Source organism: Varanus komodoensis, unplaced genomic scaffold (genome assembly GCF_004798865.1).
Source record: "Varanus komodoensis strain SLA01 unplaced genomic scaffold, ASM479886v1 scaffold1, whole genome shotgun sequence".
NCBI lineage: Eukaryota > Metazoa > Chordata > Lepidosauria > Squamata > Varanidae > Varanus > Varanus komodoensis.
In genome coordinates, this window is record NW_025335268.1 from 101,329,678 (window position 1) to 101,351,403 (window position 21,726).

The 21,726-nt window shown below is 42.4% G+C and overlaps 1 long non-coding RNA gene across 1 annotated transcript in view; it reads right to left on the bottom strand.

Moving 5' to 3' along the window:
* Nucleotides 1-1,788: 1,788 nt before the first annotated feature.
* LOC123033640 overlaps nt 1,789-21,726 on the bottom strand; it is a 49,066-nt gene continuing 29,128 nt past the window's right edge. The window contains exons 2-3 of the long non-coding RNA XR_006416620.1: nt 9,192-9,345; nt 1,789-4,536 (exon numbers count right to left, since the gene is read on the bottom strand). This is a non-coding gene — a long non-coding RNA (uncharacterized LOC123033640). The remainder of the gene's footprint in view (nt 4,537-9,191; nt 9,346-21,726) is intronic.

The following is a 21,726-nucleotide window of genomic DNA, read 5'->3' on the forward strand; positions in this document are numbered from 1 at the left end:
AACATTTTGGTACTCTGGGACTGCTTCATTTACCCAGGTTGCTGGTTGTGCAACCAGAGGTCTGCAAGAGATTGTGCACTTCATGTTGGCTCAGCTTTGCTCTGCAGCACCAGGCTGAGCATGCAAGGAGGTCTGCAGAGTCCTGGGAAGAGGGAATCCACTTGGGTTCATCCCAACCCTAGTTGCATACCAAGACTATGGAAAACTTAATTCTGGGTTCAGATGATGTGACAAGCCACTGTAGTATAGAGAAACTTTAGAACAAGCTGTCCCTAATTGTGGTTTCTAAAGACCAAACTTACTATGGTGAAATATTATCAGGTTCAGACAACATGACAGAACAACACTGGTAAAAAACCTCCTTGGCTTGTCCTGTTGTGTGAACCCAGCAATAGTGTCTTGACTCAGGCTTGACAGTGAGTCTATTGCTAAGGTGATATTTGAATCAGATGTCCATCAGTCATGTATCTGACCTTTAACTATATACTTAGTTTTCCTACCAATATAACTGAATCAAACCATTGGATTAGCAGCAGCTACGCCCCAGTTGTACCCACTGCATGTGGATAAAAAGGAGACAAAGTAGAAAGGTCAGAGGACACAACATTCAACATGATTTTTTCCTGTTCCCTCTTGATGGCCTTTGAGGAGTCATGCAGCATTTGTACATTCCAGCATATTTTATATGGTAATAATAACTTCTTCTAATATGATTCCTATGAAGATGCAACATCTCACAGGACACAACAGTGCTTCTTGCCTTCCTAATATTTTGCCACAGCTGTGCAAATGCAAGATAATAGCAGCCATGTGTCTCTAGAACTGGCATTTAAGGCCAATGTATGTGTTTTATCTGATCCCCCAACCTATTCAATTTCTAGTTCTCTTTTCCCTTGGTAGGTAAATGCTGGACATCTTTCCACATGTTTTCAGGGCTGTATAGCTGAGATGTTGAAACCCACATTAGCAGAATTGTCCACATTTGTTGTGTCAGCCCTGTTTCTCTGACAGTTTTCAGTTATCATCAATGTTATTAGCCCTGTAAAATCTTGAAATGGCCTTTGCACTAATACCTGGTATGAATCTATGTTGTTGGGTTTGGTGGTGTATGCTCCAACTGCAAACTTTTGTCCCTCCACTGAATTGCAAAAAGCAATCTTTGAACTCATTCTGTATCTTCTCCCAACAAATGGTCCAATCAACTTGCTAGCTAAGCAAAGCATCTAATGAATTTTAATATTGTTGACTATTTGGTTTATTACTAATAATCTTCTTGAGATAACAAATACAGCTGCCACAGCCTGGGCTTTATCTTACTTAAAGCAACTTAAATACAATTCCAGCTAAACTCCCTCTTAAGCATTTTTGTTTAGTCTTTAATGAGCACAGAATCAGCATTTGTTGAAGTAGCTTCTCCAAGAAGCATTTAGCCTTTCAGGCTCTCTCACTGGATGCCTGGATGCCTGGTCTTGTCTGACTAATTGATTTTGGCTAATGTTCCAGTGGCTTGTTTTGAAGCTTCTGCTCTGTTAAATGAAGGACTAAGAAAGTCCTAGAGCATCAGGCCATCTTCCATAACAGAAAAGAATGCCAACCATGTGATTCACATTCAGTGATCTGAATTCATCTTATGGAGGAGACTTTATAAGGGAATGTAACAATCTGATCTCAACATCTACCCAACACATCTCTTCTGGTGTGCTGGGATATAGCTTATATGGTGTGCAAAGTACACTGAATAGGTTTCATCATATTTTCAACTCTTAGCTCAACACTGCAATGACCAGACCAAATGCAGACATTTTACAGGATCATGCTTCCTGATGCAGCAGAACCTGGTACAAAGTAAAGCAATCAGTAAAGCAATCAGGAAGCCACATTAGCAAGGCTTCAGTACCCACCACCCCAGAAATCAATGTTTCCCCATAGTAAATAGGTCATCATATGGCACAGCCCTGAGTTATTCAGCTTCATTATTCTGTCCCAAATATGCCAGAAGCATGATCCCCGGAGACAAATTCATAATCGTCATAGCCTGAGGGCTTCATTATATACCTTGTTTGCTGCACAGTGAAGCCCATGGCAGTTCACTAGAGCTGTTTAGTGGCAATCACATGGAAAGCAGAGCCAGCTGATCAGTCAAAAGGAAACATCAAAGGGAATTTCAGGTAAACTAGTCAGAATTAGGTTTGTCAAGGTCATTTCCCTCACCTGGGAAAACCACATCTGCAATATTTTGCAGTGAAAAGAGTTCTAATCCGTTCTGATTTTGGATTGTCCCCATCCCTTGCATTAGGGGTAGGCAACTTCCAGGGCTTTGGACCCAATTCCCTTCCCGCATCCCACCACAAATCACACCCTTTCCTGCTGCCATCACAATGTGCCACCAAATTTGCTAGTTTCAGCAGCATATTTGGCAATGCAGGGATAGTGAGGGACTGCAAAGCAAGGCCAGGGATGTACGTTCAAGCCATATGTTCTGCTTATTCCAGTAAAAAAGAGCCTAAACCCAGAAGCCACTATTAATTATGGCAGTGTTAGATACCATGATGGGTTATTTGGAAGTGGCCTATTTGTCCCTGATTTAAGCTAAAACCTATTTCTCATGTTTGCCCTAGTCCAGTTTTATCCTGCACTTTAATCCGGTGGAAAAATAAATGGATTCCTAGGTATTCTGAAGTGGACCCTGACATATTATTTATTGGTTAAAGGCAAACAAACCATAATTTTCTGTGATAGGTTTCTTTGTGGTTTTCTTTTGATGCTTGCAAACTGATGTTTGTAGCATGTCTATAGCAATCATCTCCCAGTTCCTCTAAGTAACAAATATTTAAAAGATAATATGATTCCCCCGCCACCACCCTGATATTTTTTCACTCCATTTCGCATCCCCACTGGAATCCAAAATCTGAAGGCACAGTTTTCCAGATCATGATTACAAGCATTTGAAGTAGGAACATTTCTATGTACATGCTGTTTCAGGCATTTACATCCATGTTGTAATACAGCCTAGTCAGATCTCTGGCCCAAACCTGGTTTCCCTCTCCCTTCCTCCCCATCCTCACACTGCTAGTCACACTAGAAAATTGGTGGTGTTGGTGACACAGGCAACCATAACCCAGTATTAGGAATGGGGGCAGGGGGGAGTGGAATAGAGGGTTTATTCGTATTAGGCTCTTAAGGCATCCAAATGAGGGTTGTTCAAAGTGGGACATGAAGGGCTTTTCTACACAATGCATTTATTGTGTTCTCATCATTTCCTACTAACAGTTGTTTATGTGAGACAATGTTGTGACCCTCTAGTTTTACTTCTGTGTCTAACAAGCACTTCTGGCAAGTTCTTTTTAGAGCAAGTAAAATGTGGCATTTAATTATAAAAGTGAAAGAAAGTTCATTCTCCTTCGTGTATTCACACTACTCTGCTATACCACATTTCCACCTAGAGGTTATAAACTGAAAAAGAAGAAAAACTCAGGTCTCAATTTTACGATGAAACAGAAAATACATACAGTGGATTAATGGCCAATTAACAGCCTCAGAAAAGCTCAGAAAGAGAGAAGAAGAATTGAAATGTGAATCTGTATGTGTTTGTATAGAAATAAGTGTTGGTGTGGAATGTTCTTATGCTTAAGAGTTTAAAAAGCTTTCCTTTAATGTAGCCTTTAACAACAGATTCAGGCATGTTCTCAGGACCAATTCATCTGTTACAAAGACACTTTGATTCTGGTTTTGCTCTGTCTTGAGTGGAAACATATGCAAATACTAATCACATAGCTCAGCCAGACAAGTTGTTCCCTGCCCCCCACTAACGTCACTGTCTGGCTTTGCCTTCAAATGATGGAAGCAGCAGTAGCCCAATAAGGTAGACGAGCAATTTTGGTCATTCCCTGATTCTGGAGAAGTGTGGAGAGGAACTATGCTGGGTACAATTACTTGGTTGATATTAGTTGATGAGCCCAGATAGTGCTGGGTCTATTGTTCCAGAACACTGGGTTACTCTTCTTTTGAGTATCTACATGCAACTGTAAGATTTAAACAAAAACAGCTCTTAAAACTTGCATAGATCCTCTAGAAAGATAATTTGTAAAATGACCTTTCTGACATAGTTTCCTTGAAGGATTAGGAATCACCTGTCTTGTATTAGTTATTTTTTCTAGGGGTATCATAGCATGCATAGACAAGACAGAGCACATTCAGAGTGTCTGGTTAGTCGTAAAGGAGATGGCAGCTCATGGTGAGATTCATTCATGTCTGAACCAAGAAACTACATGAATGGGGCTAACAGAAGACTTCCTTCCTACCCAGTTGTTAGCCAAAGCAATGAATGGTTAGGGTCTGTGCCATTACTACTTCTCATGTCATGCGATTCCTAGATTCATACGATTACTGCGGACTCTTCTTTGGAAGCTCCCATAGCAATATTGGTGGACATGGATTGTCTCCCTGTGTCCTTCATGTTCCTTCAATTATATTCTGTTATGCCTCTTCAGTCATTCATTCTGTGGACCCCTAAACTGTTTGTTTGTTTTTTACAACCTATGAAAAGATACCATGAATGTATTTTAGCAAATTGTTGACAGGACAATCCTATACATAAGTTTCGTTAAGTTCAATGAGATTTAGTCACAGGTAAATGTATATAGGATTGCAGCTTTAGCAGCTACGCACTATGACTTCACCTCTTAGTTCCTGCTAGCACCCTCTTTATCTTGGCATAACATTCAATAAGAGATAAAGATTTGAAAAAATGAAATCCTCTTCTGGAATTGCTACCTTGTCTGTCCCACTTCACTGCTCCTTTCCTAAAGGGGTATGCTGGGCTTAGGGAAGAGAGAAAAATTAAATTGTTTGAGTGAGGCAAATGGAAAAAACACCAGTTTTCAGATGTGGTATCAGATGGTTGTAAAATGAGATAGGATGTGAGAGGAGCAAATGAAGCCTGACAGGCTCATCTAAAGGAAATACTGAGATTGGTCTTTTAGAAGGTTTTGCTATTACTTAGTACAGTGGAAGGGAGGGGATTGCTATAGGATTTGCCACCCAAGGTGTTTCCAGATGAGGCTTTTCTTGTACAATTGCACTGCTTCATGCGTGGAATTTTACAGAAGTTCCAGACAATGTCACTGTCAATCTGTAACCCTGCAAGTTTCCCCCCTGCTTCTTGTGGGGTGGTGGATGTGAAAGAAAAAGATGGAGTAGCTATATCAGAAGTGAGCATCTTTGCCAAACCATCCCTTCCCCAGCAAGCACCCAAGATTGTAGGGGAAAAAAATTAAATGGTATCCATACTTTCTATGGAGCACCAACAGAGTCAAAATTAGCTTGTTTGCCAGCAAGTTTTTGCATTTCATAGATGCTCCATTGCACCCAGAAAGGCCAAAGAAGCTCCCTTAATGTGGTCACTTTTAATTTGGAGAAAAAGCAGCTCTGTGATCTGTTCCTACAGCCATCACTGCTTTAAGCCCTGAAAAGGGAAGGACAGCAAATTGCCTCTCCTATTCCCCATCACTGCCGCCACTCTGCTACTTTGTGTCACAGAGGGCTCTGTCACCTCAGCCTGCACACTTTCCAGTTGTGGCATGGCATGCACAGCTGTCGGGGTCCAGGACAAGGGCAGCAGGAGTCAAGGCACATACACTGAGACCCAAGAAACAGAATTCAGGGCAGAGTTCAAACATGGCCCACATCCAGTAGTCACAGGACAGGCCAAGGTCAGGAACCGGGCGTGTGCATGAGGGCAAGACAAGGATGCAGTGAAGCATCAAAAGACAACAAGAGCAGGGTGTGGGTACCAGGAAGGATTCAAGAGCAGTGAAGGCATAGCAAGTAAGGCTAGGTAGGAAGATGGTGAGGTGGGGTGAGGGAAGGCGGGATACTGCAAGGCATGGTACACATGGAATGATGATGCGGCAAGGCAGGAAGCAGCTGCATCAAGGTGCAGGCATGGTGTAAGAGCTGAACCACAGCTAACAGGACAACCTGCATGGCTGAGGCAAGACAGCATAGCAGGATACAGCAAGGTAGTACATGGCAAGACATGGCCCGCACCTAGCAGGGAAACTCATATGGCTAAGGTCAGACAACAAGGCAGGATCTAGCTCGATACAGATGCAGATAGGAAGATCTGTATTGCTGGGGCAATTTCTGGAGGGAAGAGCTTGCTCTTATACAGCTCCTTGTTCCAGGCTTCCCAGCTGGTGCTTATCAGGGAGCTCCAGCGGGGCCTACAACCTATCAAAGAGAGCTCCAGATAAGCCCAAATCCTGACAAAAGTGCTCAATTCTTTGCCTTGTAGCTCTGCACCAGAGCTACACTGCTGCAATAGTGGTGAATACTGTTTACAGTTCAGACCACTGAAGTTTAAACTTTAAATTTTACACTTTAATGGTTTAAACTGTGAACAACATTTGCCACCATCACAGAAAAACAATGGCACCACTCAAGATGCTTTGCTCCAAAGGAAGGCCTTTCCTTGAGAGAAAGGAAATCCTGACACTGTCCCAAACCTGCTGGTACTGTCCATTTTTAAGACAACTACAGGGGAGTAGAGGAGGAGGAGGAAGCAAGTCATTTTTAGGGCAAATTAAGGAGGAGGAGGAGGCAGGTAAGGAATTATTTTTAAAGGGCAGTGGTGGACTGAGGAGGCAGAAGCCCTACATGCTATCAGTCTGGATCAGGACTTTCTGCTTGTTTTCGGCTGAAAATTGCCCCCGACCTAGCTGCAACCAGAACAGAGAGATTTGCAGCAGAAAATCAGTGCAAGTCCTGATGTAGATGAGGATCCAATGGCTGCTCTCTTTCCCATCAAAGCCACCAGGTCATTTTAAACACATACCTAATGTTGTGTCATTTGATCCTAAGTCAAGGAAGTCAAGTTTCAGAGCTGTTTCGAAAAGGTGTCTATTTGCTGGCCTAATACTGAAGTCAGGCAAACAAACCTGACTTTGCTTCAACAATAACTGGTATTTGCAATGACCATGAACTCAAGTGAATCTGCTTTGTAAGAAGAATCTGCTCAGCGTTTAATGGAGCTCACAGCGGCTCTAGAATAAATCCATCAAATAATGGATCTATTCAGATGTATCAGTTCCACTTGATTTCCAGAGCAGAGCTGCAACTAGTTAGCATTTTATGCTGTGTATTTAATTAAAACATACCCTGGAAAATCCAGTCCCTGAATGAAAGGTTGACCAATGTGAAAGTATTCCTGTAAGGTATTTTCTAGTTTTTCCTTTCCAGCATTTCCCATGCACATTGTATGCCAGAGCTCTTTAAACAGAAAAGGTAATTGAATAGGAAGATCTATCATAGATACAGAGTCTCTCAAACTAAGAAAAGCACACTTGTCAAAATACAATTACTACAACACACAAACACCCAAAAAGATATTTAATAGTTTCCCCTTGCTATCTTCAGGAGAATGGAAAGTGGCACAATGCTATGTCTAAAGCTAGTGGCATCTCTTTTGTCTACATTCAGACTGTCCAGACTCAAAGTTACCTTCCACTCTGGTCTTGTTGACCTAGTAGTCACAGAATCTTGATAAACACCTTTCAGTCATATCATATATAATGAGTGAATTGTCTGTTATCTGCTGGATGTCTAGCTCAGCCACACTCCTTATGAACAAATAATGTCATTCCATTTCTTTATGTGAATTCTATATGAATGCAGAGCAGAGGTGACCTCTCATGTATTTCATTTCTGTCCCAGATTTTACCACTTTGTAAAGATAAACCGTATCCAAGCATTGCACATCTGGGGCTAATAAGCATGCAAAGAGATGAAGTGTGCTAGCCCTGCCCTTCTCTGTCATCGCGTTTATCACCTTGGACATGCAGAGGAGAATTTTCTGAAGAAGAGAGCTCATTCTACCTGTGGAAGCTCTCCTTGCAGTCTTGATCTCTGATTTCCCATTGTTCCAGATCACATAGATAGCCTTCATAGGAACAAGAAGTTCCCACGCAACATGTAAAGGGCAATGTATGCAACAACAGAGGTGACAGGGCTAATGCACTTATTCTCATATGTTTATTAGCTTCAGATGCTGAATAATATAAAGTATAAGAATTTGCCTATTGTGTATGACTTATGCATTATAAATATTTGATTTCTTGGGCTGTAATTTTCTTTTTTGACTATAACCTGTAATTGATTGCCTAATAAACTTGATTTGGTTAAGCCAATAATATATAGCAAAGCACATTAATTTCATGGCTAACTTAAGTGCTATTTAATTCAGTGGTTGTACTTTAGGCATAACTGAGTTTGGAACCAACCCAATTTGTCTGTGTAACAAGGCTGAAACATCACATCCATATTGTGTTCTGCAAAGCTATCTGTCAAAGAAACTGTATATATACAGTAATATTTGGAATTTTTGGAAAAGACTGCTCAAAATCGCATGGGGTGGGCACATAAAGCCTAATCCTATTCAGTTAGGCACCTTTAAGGCCATTGATTTTAATGGTCTAAGATACACCTAACGTGGCATAATCAAGCATTCGGAAAGAAACAGGGAACCATTGATGACTGGAGACATGCTGAACTTTGGGGTGGGAATTTCAGTGACAGCAGCTTTGTTGCAGAACTTGAGATACTGCATGTACAGACAATAGCACTATTTAATATTTTCTTCTACAATTTCTTGTTTTGGATTATTGTATTTTATTGTATTATAATATTTTATGTTTTGGGAGCCACCTAGAGAACATTGTTGGTGAGTCACCAATACAAATACCTTAAATAAAATATTTATTTAGTGCTTTTCTTCTAATTGCCCATATACCTTACATATATTGTTCCATGACCTTTACCACAGTCCTATAAAATTGAGTGCTACTGTAATTATTATCTTAAAAGTTTGGTGTGGGATTGAGACCAAGAGTGAAAAAGATGATATATAGAGAGATTCCCCCCACAGGCATGGAGAGAGAATTTTCCTTACTGCTTCCATGGCACTAGTCTAGATATATCTTTGGCCATTTGTGAGAACAAATGTGGTTCTTCTGATTCCTGATTGTGGAACCTTCCTAGTCTAATATAATTGACTGGCTTTGCATGACATGACAAGCTCTCATGGGTTACCAGCAACAGTAGATTGTCAAGTCATCTGAACCAGCCTTGTTCCCACACGATGGCATATTTTGGAGCAACAAGCCATCCTGCCAACCATGATTTCCCAATCTCACCTGTGCTGCTACCTGTGGCAGGCTCTCTACTGATCCCCAAGCAGTACTCTGGAGTGACCATCACTGGTTCATCACTTGAGAAGAACGGGGGTGGAGGAAGACTCCTCCTGGGAGATGTGCCCTGGTAACTCGGCACAAATATCTGTCTGGAATCCTATAGGGAAGAGAAAGAACAACCTACAGTTAGCCCAGTCATTTCTCAGGCATACCATATGTGGTTCAATATGGTTGTGTAACATGATGTCCCTATGCTAATGAGAATATGACATAAGAATGGGAACTTGATTCAGCCATAATGGAAGAAGCTCCAGTCTAGTCAATTTCATAACTAAGCAAAAGATTGCAGTGCTCCACTTCTTCTCCTTTTTTATTCTTAGAGAAGTAACTTTTTACAGCAACATGAATCATATGTGGATAAATGGATATATATACCACTTTCAAGCATATCTCAGATCTTGTGTCGACAAACATACAATTGTACTGTCAGTCAATGATCATTATATGATTGAGGACACAATTCTACAGCAACCAAATGATGCCTGACTAGCCATGGAAAATGTTCAAGTCCCTGCTACACTTCAGAAAATTCCCCTAAGGTTCTAATATGGCTTCTGTGTTTGCAGAATCATTCCTGTTGACTCACACCTAGTGCAGTTCTTTCTGTGCTGGCTATAGCTCTAAAACAGAAAACTATCTTGGGACCATGTGCTGTAGAAAGCAGGAAGGGGAGGAGTGAGGCATTGCTATATAGACTCCAGCATTGCTTTAGACTCAGGAGCAGGGCCAAAATCAGCCATCTAGAGGTTCTGGAGGATGATCAGTGTGTGGAGGCAATCCTAGCCTCTGCCTTCAGGGGAGTGGACAGATACAAAATAGGTGCAAAATGGAGTGAAGCCAAATATGGCCTTACAGGAACACACTGGGATAATTTGCACATACAAATGCAAGTCTGCATCAGAACAACCTGACTCCCTGTCTTCCAAAAGACTTTTTATTGTTGCTATTTTAAACAACAGCAAAACACATCTGATTTGCTGGTGTATTGCAAATTAATACAGAGGTACAATTGTTTGCCCATCCCTGTTCTAAGCCAAATGCCACATAGTTCTAAGATGAATGCCTCAATGGTTAATTTTCAAAAGAAAGGACCTATAAAGAATGCTTATCTGAAAGAATCAAAGGGCTACCCATTGCCAAAAGCTGTGGGTCAGCTTTGGTTACTTACTGGACAGAATAAAAAATTATCTCCACAGGTTGTCTCATCTTTTATATAACAGGCAGATATTCCAGAGTCAGACTCTAGTCCTATCACAATTATTTCTTGTATGCAGGCTGTATAGAAGTAGAGCAATTCCTGTTCTCCATTGATTGTCACTTATCAGCTTTATTCAATTCAGTTACATTAACTTCAAGAAAAGTAGCCTGTTGCCATTGATCTATAAACTTTCATTTCAACCTCCCACTGCTCTGTGGTACAAAAGGTAACATACCCCAGCCTTACAACCAATAGAATGAACTTGGACACCTTTGGACATACTTCATAATTAAGAGATAAGGGGTATGGAGGATCTTTTTAAAAAATCTTGGTATTTTATATATTTAGGGGTTTCATTTATATGCAAATTTCCACTTCATACTTAAAGTAAAAATAACTCACAAGAACTTATGTCTACAATGTATTGTGCAATTTTTGTATCATTAACTAATGTTCCTATTAGTTGTGATGCTGTATTTCATGAAGCAATATTAATATATTGTCTGATCAGTAGCAAAACTGAGGGCTTTGTCTTGCACAAACGAATAAGAAAGAGCACAATTTGACCTTTACATGTAAAGGCCAGGTATTATGGGTGTGCACATTTTCTATCCTTTACTCACTAAACATTTGCAATACTTAGGAAGGTTTGTAATCCATAGTGAATCTCAAGCATCAACTTTCCAATCTGGCTACACAGACAAGTAGCCCTAGTCACGTACTTCAGTGATGTTGTGCAATATCATAAATTGTGCTTAGTCAGAACATGATGCTCTTTTATAAAGCCTATGGTTTTATTGCTGAGAGAATCCTCCTGTGAGTTGAACTCCAGTTGGTTGCTTTCATCAGTAGCTGGCAGGATAGGTTGAGCAGTGGGAAATGGAAGTCTTTGATTCAGTGAATACACTAAAAGCTCAAATATTTCATAAGTCAATAAAGGATCAGGACAACATAGGGCCTTTTTTCCAGTCCCAGGTATCCCATGTTCTCCATTTAGGTTTGAGTCTAAGGGACCAAGGAAGAGCGTTGGTTCATAGAGAGCAAGTTGTAAGCAAACACAATATCATCTCACAATATCATTATTGATCATAGTGTGTGTCTATAAATACATATCTTGGCTTTGTGGAGCCTGAGACAGATGACTTCTCCTGAAAGAATCTGAATCTGCTTTCCTGAAAGTGAAACTATAATAGTCTTCTCTGTAAGGGAGCTCAAAACATCACTAATTTATTTCTCTGCTTTTTTAATCACCTCACCCCAATGGTGGGTTTTCAGTTACGTGGGGTTAGGCACCTGCCTTGAGGAGTGAATGAAGGAGGGGGGACACCACGCATGGCACCCCATTTCTGAAGGCAGATGGCAGCATGAGGTCCCAATCTCTGCACTTCAGTTTCCCATCACACGGAAAGAAGCAGGAATAGAGGCCCTCACAAAGGATCTCTACCTTCAGAAAGGCAGCACAGGGGGGCATTTCCCTTCCCCAACACACCAAAAGCAAGGACAAGGATTAGAGTCCTTCTGCTGAATGAGTGCCTTCAGAAAGGTAATGTGATGCTCTGGTCCCTCCCTCCACCTGTAAATTTATTTATTTTATTTATTTATTTAAAACATTTCTATGCCGCCCCATTGCAACAAAGCCTCGGGGCGGCTCACAGCATTCATAAAAATTACAATTAATAATTCAAAAACTGGTACCATCTCGGCTATATATATTAAAATCTATAAATACAATAATAATAAATTAACCATTAAAATAACTTTTAAATAAAAAGGTCTTCGCCTGGCACCGAAAAGCAAATAGTGACGGCACCAGGCGGACCTCTCTGGGGAACGCATTCCATAGGTGGGGCGCCACCGCAGAGAAGGCCCTTCTCCGAGTACCCACCTTCCTAATATCCTTCACAGACAGTTCCCGGAGAAGGGCATCTGCTGCCGATCGTAGGGGGCGGGAGGGCATATATGGACACATACGTTCCTTTAAGTAACCAGGTCCCAAGCCATTAAGGGCTTTATAGGTCATAACCAACACCTTGAATTGGCCCCGGACTTCAATGGGGAGCCAGTGAAGCTGACAGAGAACTGGGGTTATATGAGAACAACACCCAGTCCCCGTCAGCAGCCTGGCAGCTCTATTTTGCACCAATTGAAGTATCCAGATCGTCTTCAAGGGTAACCCCACGTAGAGTGTGTTACAGAAGTCTAGTCGGGAAGTAACCAAAGCGTGGGTTACTGTCGCCGGGCTTTAAATTCCTTAAAAGGTCCCTGAGAGATCACATTTGTAACTGAAGAAATTGTCAATGTACGTAGACTCAACCAGCTGAATCCCTCTGCTTATCCTGGAGTGCTTGCAGCAGTCCAGCTTCAGAACAAAACCATGCATGCCTCATAGAGCTTTGTCATGGCTACTGCCATAGTCTTTAAAAGAGCAGGAAAGCCTTAATTACATTTGAGCCACTGTTCAGAACATCACCAAGACAATGAAAGATTGCTTTCTTCAACAAGTCTGAATAAAGCACATCAGTAGCTTTCACAAATTATTCATCTGGCTAGGAATACATCATTTCTTTATAATTTTATTTATTTATAACATTTTTATGCCACCCCCATCGCAGAAAGCCTCGGGGCGGCTTACAAGGAAAAATAAACAACCATCAAATAGCATTAAAAATTTTAGAACATCTCGGCAATAATTTAAAACCAATAACTTAAAACAATAATTAATTTTAAATTTAATAATTTTAATTGTTAACAGTCATAGAAATCATGCTTCCAGATGGCCATGTCTGTAACAGAAATGGACATGGAAGCATTTGAAAAATCTCTATTTTGAATGTGCAATTTCTAATTACTAAAATGTTTTAGCCATGGATTCTGAGGCATTGTGGGGAATATAGCATAAGAAAAATGTAGATGTTTATATTAAAACTGTATTTCAAAGCCATAAATTGTGAAGGCTAATATATCAGTGTACATTTTCAGAATTTTTCATTTGGATAACAAGCTAAATCTTAGTTTCCAAGCAAACTTAGAAGCAGATTTCTCAAAGGAGAAAGGCAGATATAGATGAATAGCTAATAAATCATGAATGCTCACTTTTAATATCTTTAAAAATATCTTATGCTAATCTGGCAGTTTGAAACAACAGCTCAACCATTTTCAAACAATTATCTAGATGCAAAGATGCACATTTTATTCATGAAAAATCATACACTTATAAAGATATTGCTCTGCATGCATTCCTCATGTGGTTTATTTGCTAGGTTTCTTTTTCAGACTGCGGTTCTCTTCTACTCATGTCTATAGGAGGGCTGAAAATAATGAATTATATACATATTTTTAAGTTCATGGAGAGTTTTAACTACATTTCAGATCAAACCCCAACATCTGTCACCGAAGTTGTCATATGTCAACAATACCAGGCTAGATAAGGCAGTTTCCTATATCCATATGTATTCTCTACCCCACAGTCTATAATCTGGTACAAAATCTATCATTCAAAGAAGATCTGTTCCCCCCCCCCCAAACCTCCCCCCCCACACACACACACACAGCCAAGTTTCTAAATATAATTCTCTTCCACATGTGGTAATTCCCAGGTCCATTGAACTCAATCTTTGAGCACTTCCCCTCTTTCTATGGCTCCTGTTAACCTTGTTTCTCATTCAAACATGCCATTTTCATCATAAGCCAAGTCTTTGAAAGCAAAACAAATGCTGGGAAAAGCTAAATGGAGGCATTCAGATATATTTAATTTCAATAATTTATTCTGTCTGTGAAGTGTGGGTCTCCTATGTGCAGAATGTGGATTCTTTGAGTGAAGAACATGCCATTCAGGATGTGGGTGGCAAAAATCATAGGGATGTAACAGGGTTGTCTTTCCCTCATATTACCAGTAAATCATGCATGTCCTTTTTCAGTTGAATATTTTGAAGCCACTGTTTCTCTCCAACTAGATGCAGCTCATGTTGTTTCATTTAGCAAATTCCTAACGTCACTCAGTTCCTTAGGATATGGAATCAGTGCAGTGTGCCACAGATGCAGAGGCCAAATAAGGGCAGACAGCCTGTTTATGTTAACCTAAATTTGATCTGCTGCAGCTTCCAGGTGCTCCCACTCCTAAGAAAAAAGAGGTGAGACACAAGTCTTGGGTGTGCCCTGAATTTACCCTTCATGAACTGTCAACAAGAGATTGGCAGTAAATCCACAATGCAGAATATGGCTGAAGCAAGAGCCAGGGTCCAACCTCTTCCTCAAACCCCAGAAAGCCTAATCTTTCCCCACACCGTAAGTCCCATAGCTCAGCGTTCTGACCTAGATAATTCTCAATCACTGTAAGAGTGATTCAGAGTACTCCCAAATGTCCTTTTGTTGTTCTTTTCTCTCACTACACTGCCAGTGCAATGGTGTCTACCAAGCCAATATTCCATTTTCCTCCACAGGGTTAAAGGATGATGATAATGATGATGATGATGATGATGATGATATCCTATTTCCCAAAGCCAATCAGGTCCACAGAACTTTTAAAGTTCAACTTAGCCATGAAGCAACAAGCCTTTCCTATCCTGAAACCTATAGGCAAGGAGGTTGTGCATTCTTGCAGGAACAAAGCAAAGATACTACCAAAAGGAGTGGTCCATACTTAAATAGTATCTTATGCTCTGCCTTTCCCAGCCAAATATATAAGCACATGTATTGCTTCACCCCCATCAAAGAGCAGGTGCTCCATTGCCTCCACACACCATATGCCCTTTCAGGCTGTAGAGAAGAGAAAGATACTGAGCCCTAGATTGAATACTTTGACACCAGCAAAATTTGAGCAAATTATTCAAAGATCATGGCATCTCTTGCTGCAGAATGTTTCCATGGAAACAGATTGTTTTATTTGTTTGTTTGTTTGTTTGTTTGTTTGAGTTTTATTCTACCTCATTTGCCATAAGGCTCCCTGGGCAGGGAGTTAACCAGTGGCATCAAAACAGGAAAGACGAAGAGGACAGGCATCAAGAAGACTGCAACTATGATAGGACAGGACAAGAGTTTCTATTGGAGAATGGAAATAAAGCTCCTTCTAGAGATGAGCTTTAAGCTCATAGATATTTATGCTACGATCCAATCCCATAGACATGTACCTGTCGGCAAGCCCTTTGTACTTAATGGGGCTTTTTCCAAGTAGACATGTATGGGATCGTGTTGCTAATTGACTTAAACACTTTTTGAATGCTGCCTTTGACATGCTGTAGAATAACAGAATATTCATAAATTTATTAAGTAATGAAAAAGAAAAACCAGTAATGGAATGCTAAAATGTGTTGCAGCATCTATAAGGAAATATAAAGTTCAGATAGGCTATACATGGATCTTTCCACTGCTTAGTAACAAAAATACTTATGTTTGCTATGAGGGTGAAAAAATGAAGCTGAGAGAAAGACCAGTAGAACAAGACCTTGAAGAAGCAGAAAACAGACGTATCGTTGTTAGTGCTGGTACATAGGCTGATGTCCATGGCAAATCTGAGACCAGAAATCAGCTAGTTGCTGAGTCAGAGAACAAGTGGGAATCAGAACTAAAAAATCTGGGCAGAGATCAGTGCTACAGAACAGATCTCACAAGAGGGAAACAGAAAGTCAGAAGCCAAGTTGAAGAATATGGCAAGAAGACCCGGTTGCTGAGGCTAGCCTGTGGGGGTAAGGCCAGTCTAGTAGCTGGAGGACCTAGGCCAGGGGTACAGAAGCCCAAGCCCACGCCCACACCCACACCCACACCCATCCCCATCTCCCCAGCCATACACTGAAACATACACAAAAATATACCAAAATATTTGGTATAATGGCTGCAGCCGTTGACTTGTTTGTTTCTTTTCCGGCTGAAACATGAAAACTCACAACTCTGATAGCTTCTCTGAAATGGAATTTGGCCCTACATAAGCTCTACAACCCATGTTCTATGCCCTAATTCATTCTTTCCTGACCTGGCTCGCTGAAGGGTTCTGGGAGTTGTAGTCCACCACATTCGGAATGTGTCAGCTTGCACAAGGCTTCCCTAAGCAGATTTTCCAACCTGCTTCCATATGCCAGTGCCTGACATTCTATGGGAACTCAAGCAGTGCAGAAAGATGATGTGTATCAAAGGAGAGCCATACAGGGACGTGAGAAGGGCTAAATATCAAAATGGAGATGTTTAAAATAACAAGCCCAATTTAACAAAAATGTGTGGTTTATGATTACTACTACAAGAGAGCAGGAGTAAGCAATATAGACTAAATCAGAGGCATTTTTCAGGCCCAAATGAAATGTTTTCATTTACAATATACCCATGCCAGCTATTCAAGAAAACAAATGTCACATTTGTGTTGGAGAAGAATGGGGGAATGAGAAAAGATAGCTAATCGGATTCAATGGAACTATATTTAGGATGCAAGGAAACCCATGTATTCAGTTCAGACCACAGGTGAAAATGTGTTTGCTATTGTCATTTTAGCATCAGTCTTCCACACAATGTTTCAAAAATAAGGAGGGAGAACAGGAGGAGAAGACAATTCTCTTGAGTATTGTCCAAGCCTTGCAATGGGTTTTGTGACACCTTTTGATCAAATCAACAGGCAATGAAGTTCTGAATGCTGAGTATGTTAAAAGTAGAAAGTGATTCTATGCAAGTGTGAGGAAGCTCCCCCACCAATACCCTTTGCAAGCCTCTTGTCAGTGTAAAATATTTTCCTTCTGTACAGAACATAAAGGACATTAGAGAAAAGAAACATTCTTTAGAGAAAAGAACATTCTCAAAGGTTCTGGCCTCTGTGGGTTTGGTTGGAGGCAGTAGCTGGCATCCCCCATTCCTAGCTTTATTGCCCAAGGCTACTTGTAATCTGTCCTCTACAGGATGGTTTAGACCAAGATTCTCTGAATTCAAAGCTTTTCAGCCCCCCCTTAAAAGAGGTTGGATTTGAAAACAATCAAACAGAAATAGAAGGGGAGATTATCTGGAAGAAACTGCACATTTTAGCAGGTAAAACAGAGAAAATAAAATGATTAGTGTGGGCATTTTCAGAACATTTGTGAGGGTTGAAAACCTCACAGGGGGTGAATTCATGGAAAGTAGGAGGAACCCAGCACTTAGAATGAATCCCGGCAGCAGAAAGAGTCTTATTAAAATGTGTACTTTCTTTATAGCATTCAAAAAGAAAGCAAAAATGCAGTGTAGTGGATAAAGGGAGGAATATGGGATAAACCTTTCAGTGTTCTAAGAAGGAATGTAAAATTCAAATGATAATGACATTTGGAAAACAGTGGTTCATTAGATAAAGAGTTTTTCCCTCAGCCAGTACAGAATATTCTTCATATGACAGAAGGATCCTCAGTCAGGGGAGGAGCCTTTCTTTCTGAAGGAGAAAAGGGCTGGTATGACAGGATTGTATATTATGCAAGTTTTCAAGGTGTTGAAAATGCAAGATGCAATCCTGTGCACAGTTACCAGGGTGCAAGGCTCATTAAGCTCAGTGGAGACTGATTTCCAAGTAGACATGAATAGAATTGCACTGGCAATCTTCATCTGCAGATCTACTATTCAAAGGCAAGGTCCTCCATCTGGCATGAGTTCTTTGACTCTTGGAACAAAAATCAGTAGGCTGCTCAAATACAGACACACACACACACATGCACAAGATGATTGCAAACTTGACAGTTTCAGAAGGTTACAGAAACCTGCAAAGCCTGTTTGATCATAGATGATAATGGAATGGATGAAATTGGTGTACACATCACAATACTCATCTAACTCAGTGAAAAGCTGTATCCCCCATTATAGATTCATTTCTGCCTGAGATTAGCAGAACATACTTATTTACTGCAGCTTAACCAAAAGGTCAAATCCAGGTTCCCATATTTGTGTCTTGGTAATAGCACAGATATTGCAATATTGGGAAGATAAATACACACCTCCTGTAACAGAATGTACTGAGAACTTGCCACTGCTTTAAACATTTGAAAGAGTAGTATTTAGTGCCACCTGTGGATGAATAACAATATGGATATTTGGTTTGTCTTTCTTCAAGCATATGCATATGTGTTTTTATTAGTAGCTGTATTTTCATATGCACATTTACACAGTACGCATAGCCACATGTTTCCTTTGCCTTGAAAATGATTCATCTCAATTTATGTAAGAAATCTGGATTCTTTCTTCTCATGGCTGTGTTATGTTGATATTCACAATAAAAACATTTTTTTTAAAAAAAAATGGCATAGCAGTTGTTAAACCCTCTGCACATGCCAGATACACGCAGGCCAGATTTCTCTAATTGCCCCTCACTGATGCAGCTTCCCATGTCCTCTGAACCTGAGTAGCATTGCTTGTCTGAGGGGGCAGCAACCCACAAATAACCCACGGGCTGTTGTTCAGCCATCTGAAGGTTGCCCCCAGCCTCCACAAACATGCCATGCCACCCAGATCCACACAACATGGCTACCCACGCCAGCAAGGGTGATTAGGGAAATTTGCCCACTATGCACAGGAGGTTTAATAAGCTACTGTGACTTGTTGCCCTTCAATAGTGCACACCAATGTGCAGTTGGGTAACTCCATATCCCCATGATCTAAAGCTGCCCAGCTCTCAATGTCCCTTACTCTGACCTTCTACTGGGAATAATATACTCCTTCACTTTTATCGGGCAATTTTAGGATGCCATTTTCTCTGATAGCCAACTTGAGTATTGGTTGACTATCTAATCAGTTTGGAAGAGAGAACAAGCCACCCCAAAATACAGTAATAGGTTCAACATACCTGGGGACGCCTTAGGTTCACAGATGTAAGAACACATAACTTCAAAGAAAAATGGACTATAAGAACCCTAAAATTCTAAAAACCCTAATGCCAGGTCGGCCAATAACAAATCTGCCCTCATCCATGACTTGATTGTGGATGAGGGGGCCGACCTGGCCTGTATAACGGAGACCTGGGTGGGAGAGGGGGGGGATGTTGCCCTCTCTCAATTGTGCCCGCCCGGGTATATGGTCCAGCACTGTTCACGGCCGGAGGGGAGGGGAGGGGGGGTCGCTTTGGTTTACCGGGCCTCCATCACTCTCACGGGACTTCCTGTCCCTTCGAGACCAGGGCTGGAGTGTCTCTACTTGGTGTTGGGCGACCGAGACAGATTGGGGATTCTGTTGGTGTACCGTGCACCCTTCTGCCCAACAGTCTCCCTGCCTGAGCTGACGGAAACGGTCTCGGACCTGGTGTTGAGGACCCCCAGGATGCTGGTCCTGGGGGACTTCAATATCCATGCCGAGGCTAGTTTGACCGGGGCGGCTCAGGACTTCATGGCTTCCATGACGGCCATGGGGCTGTCTCAACATGTCACCGGCCCGACCCATGAACGTGGACACACTCTGGACCTGGTTTTCTCGACGGGGCAGGAAGAGGGTGGTCTGAGGGTGAGGAATTTATGCTTGACTCCCCTGTCATGGTCAGATCACTTCCTAGTGAGGTTTGTGCTCGAGAGCGACATCTCCCTCTGCAAGGGTGCAGACCCGATTGTGTGGGTCCGCCCCCGGAGCCGGATGGATCCAGAAGGATTCCTGAAGGCTCTGGGGGAGTTTCCGGCTGACAAGACGGGTGCTCCTGTCGAGGCTCTGGTTGAACTGTGGAATGGGGAGATGACCAGGGCTGTAGACACGATCGCTCCTAAGCGTCCTCTCCCATCGGGCAGAGCCCGCTCTTCCCCTTGGTACACTCCAGAATTGAGGGCAATGAAGCAGGTTGGGAGACGGCTAGAGCGTAGGTGGAGGAAATCACGTGATGAATCTGACCGAACACACTTAAGAGCCCACTATCGGGCCTATGCTGTGGCGGTGAGGGCGGCGAAAAAGAGACACTTCTCCGCTTCCATTGCCTCCTCACAATGCCGTCCGGCGGAGCTCTTTCGAGTGGTGCAAGGCCTGGTTCACCCAGGGCCAAAGGAAGAGCTGATTCCACCCTCAAAGGCCCGCTGTGACGACTTTGCCGAGCATTTTAGGGAGAAAATCGCTCAGATTCGTCACGAGCTGGATTCCACTATTGATTCAGAGGTTTTAAGGGAGACACCAACGCTACCGTCTGGTCCAGAATTATTGGATGAATTTCAGTTATTGCGGCCCGATGATGTGGACAAGGTGCTTGGACGAGTACGTCCTACCACTTGCCTTCTGGACCCTTGCCCGTCTTGGTTAATAAAGGATTCCAAGCACGGGATTGGAACCTGGATCTTGGAAGTGGTTAACGCTTCTCTGAGGGAGGGTCGGGTGCCTGCTCCTTTAAAGGAGGCGGTAGTCCGACCGGTCCTGAAGAAGGCGTCACTGGATCCAGGGATGGCCGCTAACTATAGACCAGTGGCCAACATCCCGTTTCTGGGCAAGGTGTTAGAGCGAGTGGTGGCGGGACAACTCCAAGCACTCTTGGATGAAACTGATTATCTGGACCCATTTCAGTCCGGCTTCAGACCCGGGTACGGTACTGAATCTGCCTTGGTCGCCCTGTACGATGACCTGTGCAGGGAGAAGGACAGGGGGAGTGCGTCCCTGTTGGTTCTCCTGGACCTCTCAGCGGCTTTCGATACCATCGACCATGGTATCCTTCTGGATAGGCTGGCGGGATTGGGGGTTGGAGGCACCGCTTTGCGGTGGTTCCGCTCCTATCTCAACGACCGATTCCAGAAGGTGGTGTTGGGGGACTATGGCTCTGCGCCATGGCAGCTTTGCCATGGGGTACCGCAGGGTTCCATTTTGTCCCCTTTACTGTTCAATATCTACATGAAACCGCTGGGAGAGGTCATCAGGAGGTGTGGGCTGCGGACCCATCAGTATGCTGATGATACCCAGCTCTACCTCTCGTTTTCCACCAATCCAGGTGAGGCAGTGGCTGTACTGAACCGGTGCCTGGCCGAGGTAATGGGCTGGATGAGGGCCAATAAACTGAAGCTCAATCCAGACAAGACGGAGGTCCTGTTGGTTGGCGGTTCGGGCTTCGGAGAAGGTGACCTGAACCTTGTCCTGAATGGGGTTGCACTCCCTCCTAGGGACAAGGTCCGCAGCTTGGGAGTGCTCCTCGACCCGGAGCTTTCACTTGAAGCTCAGGTGACAACAGCGGCGAGGAGCGCTTTCCTCCAGCTTCGGCTGATTCATCAGCTGCGCCCCTACCTGGAGTACGACTGCCTTGCAACAGTGACTCATGCGCTGGTGACTTCCCGTCTTGACTTCTGTAACGCGCTCTACGTGGGGCTACCCTTGAAGACGGTCCGGATACTTCAATTGGTT